This window comes from Polyergus mexicanus, unplaced genomic scaffold (assembly GCF_030449975.1).
Source record: "Polyergus mexicanus isolate NDT 795.1 unplaced genomic scaffold, iyPolMexi1.0 SCAF_76, whole genome shotgun sequence".
Lineage (NCBI taxonomy): Eukaryota > Metazoa > Arthropoda > Insecta > Hymenoptera > Formicidae > Polyergus > Polyergus mexicanus.
In genome coordinates, this window is record NW_027223396.1 from 17,501 (window position 1) to 22,500 (window position 5,000).

Sequence of the window (5,000 nt, forward strand, 5' to 3'; positions counted from 1 at the left end):
TCGACTTTCCGTAAACCGGAGGTACCGCCCGCAAACGGGTCGGTGCGTGGTCGACAGTCCGTGCGCCGGAGGTACCGCCAGCGACGAGACTTTGACGATTTTCGACTTTCCGTAAACCGGAGGTACCGCCCGCAAACGGGTCGGTGCGTGGTCGACAGTCCGTGCGCCGGAGATACCGCCAGCGACGGGACTTTGACGATTTTCGACTTTCCGTAAACCGGAGGTACCGCCCGCAAACGGATCGGTGCGTGGTCGACAGTCCGTGCGCCGGAGGTACCGCCCGCGACGGGACTTTGACGTTTTTCGACTTTCCGTATTCCGGAGGTACCGCCCGCGACGGGACTTTGACGATTTTCGACTTTCCGTAAACCGGAGGTACCGCCCGCAAACGGGTCGGTGCGTGGTCGACAGTCCGTGCGCCGGAGGTACCGCCCGCGACGGGACTTTGACGTTTTTCGACTTTTCGTATTCCGGAGGTACCGCCCGCGACGGGACTTTGACGATTTTCGACTTTCCGTAAACCGGAGGTACCGCCCGCAAACGGGTCGGTGCGTGGTCGACAGTCCGTGCGCCGGAGGTACCGCCCGCGACGGGACTTTGACGTTTTTCGACTTTTCGTATTCCGGAGGTACCGCCCGCGACGGGACTTTGACGATTTTCGACTTTCCGTAAACCGGAGGTACCGCCCGCAAACGGGTCGGTGCGTGGTCGACAGTCCGTGCGCCGGAGGTACCGCCCGCGACGGGACTTTGACGTTTTTCGACTTTTCGTATTCCGGAGGTACCGCCCGCGACGGGACTTTGACGATTTTCGACTTTCCGTAAACCGGAGGTACCGCCCGCAAACGGGTCGGTGCGTGGTCGACAGTCCGTGCGCCGGAGGTACCGCCCGCGACGGGACTTTGACGTTTTTCGACTTTTCGTATTCCGGAGGTACCGCCCGCGACGGGACTTTGACGATTTTCGACTTTCCGTAAACCGGAGGTACCGCCCGCAAACGGGTCGGTGCGTGGTCGACAGTCCGTGCGCCGGAGGTACCGCCCGCGACGGGACTTTGACGTTTTTCGACTTTTCGTATTCCGGAGGTACCGCCCGCGACGGGACTTTGACGATTTTCGATTTTCCGTACTCCGGAGGTACCGCCCGCGACGGGACTTTGTCGATCTTCGGCTTTTCGTACATCGGAGGTACCGCCCGCGATCGGATTTTTAACGCTTTTTATAATATTTACAATGTTTTTTCGTCTAACAATGTTTTTAACGATGTTTTTTCGCCTTTCGTTTTCAGCGACAAAGTCTCGAGCGCGTGGGTATTTCGACGCTCGCACTCATAAGCGACCGTGCGTAGTACCGTGCGTCGCCGACCGCCTGGCCGCTCGGTTGGGTATTATAAGAGGTACGTCGCGCTCGGCGCGTCGGACCGAACCGAATCGGACGAACGGGCGGTTGCGCGTTCTTCGCGCGGCTCGCACGATTCTTGCGTTCTTGTCTTTTCGAGAACGTTTAAAACGAACGATACAGGAGAGATTTATTATTGTTTAAGAGGAGAGAAGAAAACACAAACGGCGATTTGTGTTGTGCTTTATCGGACAGAGTCCGAGTAAAACGTCTCTATGAGGGAAGAGACTATTGTATTTACGCTCTCGTCGACAAAATTTCGACGAGCTCGAGCTCGCGCTCGCTAAGCAAAAAGCCGTGTCGTCGCCGACCGCCTGGCCGTCCGGTTGGGTATTATAAGAGGGTACGACGTGTCGCGCTTCGGCGCTTATTCTATGCACACACTTTTATTACGAGCACAGCATTGCCACGAGTCGGTGTCGCAAGACCGAATGGCTCTTATGTGGCGCGCACGCATCTAGTGTGTTGGCCGCGCGATTCCCTCTCGTCTTGGACGCAGCAGCGGAATCGTCGCGCTTACCGAACGTTTACTCCACGGATACGAGTGGCGTGGAAGGACGGATTACAACGTTCTTCCCGCACGCTTTGTACGCCGTAGCGAAATATAAGTGCGTGCTAAAAGCACGATAGCACATTTATCCTCGACGTCTAAGCATCGGCATCGTCGATCTAGCGTCAGGGTAAATCGCGCGGTCCTCGCGATCGCGCGTTTACATTGGGAGAATGAGAATGAGTATGATCTTTTTATAATACACAATATAAAATGGAGAATGATCTTGAAGTAAGAGAGGAGGAGGTTTATTATATACACGGACCGCCTCGCTCCTCTCACGAAGACGAGACGCACGCATAAAGTGTGTTGCGTAATAAGTAAGTAAGTAGATAGAGAGTGTCGCCGACCGGCTAATAAAGACCGGCGGCGCGAGAAGTAAGAGCTTAATAGCGACGGGCCTTCGGGCTCGCTCGCGAGTTACCGCTCCACGCGAGTAACCGAACACGAAGCTCCCTGGTTGATCCTGCCAGTAGTCATATGCTTGTCTCAAAGATTAAGCCATGCATGTCTCAGTGCATGCCGAATTAAGGTGAAACCGCGAATGGCTCATTAAATCAGTTATGGTTCATTAGATTGTACCCACATTTACTTGGATAACTGTGGTAATTCTAGAGCTAATACATGCAAAACAGAGTCCCGACCAGTGATGGAAGGGACGCTTTTATTAGATCAAAACCAATCGGTGGCGGGCGGTTCGCCGTTCGTCCACCGTTTATTTTGGTGACTCTGAATAACTTTGTGCTGATCGCACGGTCCTAGCACCGGCGACGCATCTTTCAAATGTCTGCCTTATCAACTGTCGATGGTAGGTTCTGCGCCTACCATGGTTGTAACGGGTAACGGGGAATCAGGGTTCGATTCCGGAGAGGGAGCCTGAGAAACGGCTACCACATCCAAGGAAGGCAGCAGGCGCGCAAATTACCCACTCCCGGCACGGGGAGGTAGTGACGAAAAATAACGATACGGGACTCATCCGAGGCCCCGTAATCGGAATGAGTACACTTTAAATCCTTTAACGAGGATCCATTGGAGGGCAAGTCTGGTGCCAGCAGCCGCGGTAATTCCAGCTCCAATAGCGTATATTAAAGTTGTTGCGGTTAAAAAGCTCGTAGTTGAATCTGTGTCGCACACCGTCGGTTCACCGCTCGCGGTGTTTAACTGGCGTGATGTGGGACGTCCTACCGGTGGGCTTAGCCTCGCGAGGGGCGGCCCAACTAATATCCCGTCGCGGTGCTCTTTACTGAGTGTCGAGTCGGGCCGGTACGTTTACTTTGAACAAATTAGAGTGCTTAAAGCAGGCTACCTTCGCCTGAATACTGCGTGCATGGAATAATGGAATAGGACCTCGGTTCTATTTTGTTGGTTTTCGGAACCCCGAGGTAATGATTAATAGGGACAGATGGGGGCATTCGTATTGCGACGTTAGAGGTGAAATTCTTGGATCGTCGCAAGACGGACAGAAGCGAAAGCATTTGCCAAAAATGTTTTCATTAATCAAGAACGAAAGTTAGAGGTTCGAAGGCGATCAGATACCGCCCTAGTTCTAACCATAAACGATGCCAGCTAGCGATCCGCCGAAGTTCCTCCGATGACTCGGCGGGCAGCTTCCGGGAAACCAAAGCTTTTGGGTTCCGGGGGAAGTATGGTTGCAAAGCTGAAACTTAAAGGAATTGACGGAAGGGCACCACCAGGAGTGGAGCCTGCGGCTTAATTTGACTCAACACGGGAAACCTCACCAGGCCCAGACACCGGAAGGATTGACAGATTGATAGCTCTTTCTTGATTCGGTGGGTGGTGGTGCATGGCCGTTCTTAGTTGGTGGAGCGATTTGTCTGGTTAATTCCGATAACGAACGAGACTCTAGCCTGCTAAATAGGCGTACCTTATGGTATCGCGAAGGCCCCCGGCTTCGGCTGGCGGGTTTTTACTACCAACGTACAAACAAATCTTCTTAGAGGGACAGGCGGCTTCTAGCCGCACGAGATTGAGCAATAACAGGTCTGTGATGCCCTTAGATGTTCTGGGCCGCACGCGCGCTACACTGAAGGAATCAGCGTGTGTTCCCTGGCCGAAAGGCCCGGGTAACCCGCTGAACCTCCTTCGTGCTAGGGATTGGGGCTTGCAATTGTTCCCCATGAACGAGGAATTCCCAGTAAGCGCGAGTCATAAGCTCGCGTTGATTACGTCCCTGCCCTTTGTACACACCGCCCGTCGCTACTACCGATTGAATGATTTAGTGAGGTCTTCGGACTGGTGCGCGGCAATGTCTCGGCATTGCCGATGTTGCCGGGAAGATGACCAAACTTGATCATTTAGAGGAAGTAAAAGTCGTAACAAGGTTTCCGTAGGTGAACCTGCGGAAGGATCATTAACGTTCCGGAGGTCCTGCTCTGCGTCTCGAGTCTTTTGGACGCGCGCTCGCAGCAGTCGGCGACTGAATGGACAAAGAAAACAGATACGAAAGTAAAATGGAATTGACGGATTATATCCCGCATGTACTAATACGACGACGCGCGTCGAACGCCGCGCGCCTCTGCGACGACCCGAGAGAGAAAGGGAAGCCAGCAGCAGAGCGCCGTCGGCCTTTTTCGGTGCGGTCGGCGTCGTGCGAGCGGGATGGAGGAGGAGAGGATTATCCGAGACTCTCTCCTTAAGCTTCGTAGCCGCAACCGGCGTCGCGTCGCGTCGCGCGCGACCCGTTGAGGCTCGTTGCGCAAATTGCGAAATTACATGAATGCGATTCGGAGCAGAAGACGCTTTCCCGATCGCGCTCTTGCCAAGCGCAGAGTTACGATCCGGCGTTAGCGCGTACCGGTGGTAACCTACGCCCGTCCGTGCGTCCGCAACGCTCGTGAACGCGCCCCTCCCCGCACCGGGGCAGCGGTCAGCGTGTTTGTACGCGAGCGCGCGGCTATCGGACGAACGGGCGAGAGGACGGATCACACCCGATCAAGTCCGACGGTTTCTTCAAAGAACATTCCGCCCCGGCTCTTCCAAATATATATATTATTATATTATATGTACGGGGAAGAGACGCTCCGATCGCGAAAC

At 54.3% G+C, this 5,000-nt stretch overlaps 1 non-coding gene across 1 annotated transcript; it reads left to right on the forward strand.

The window, feature by feature from the left end:
• The first annotated feature begins 2,399 nt into the window (after window positions 1–2,399).
• Window positions 2,400–4,320, forward strand: LOC138944026 (small subunit ribosomal RNA). Its single transcript, XR_011448617.1, has one exon. It is a non-coding gene; the product is annotated as a small subunit ribosomal RNA (ribosomal RNA).
• Window positions 4,321–5,000: the final 680 nt, after the last annotated feature.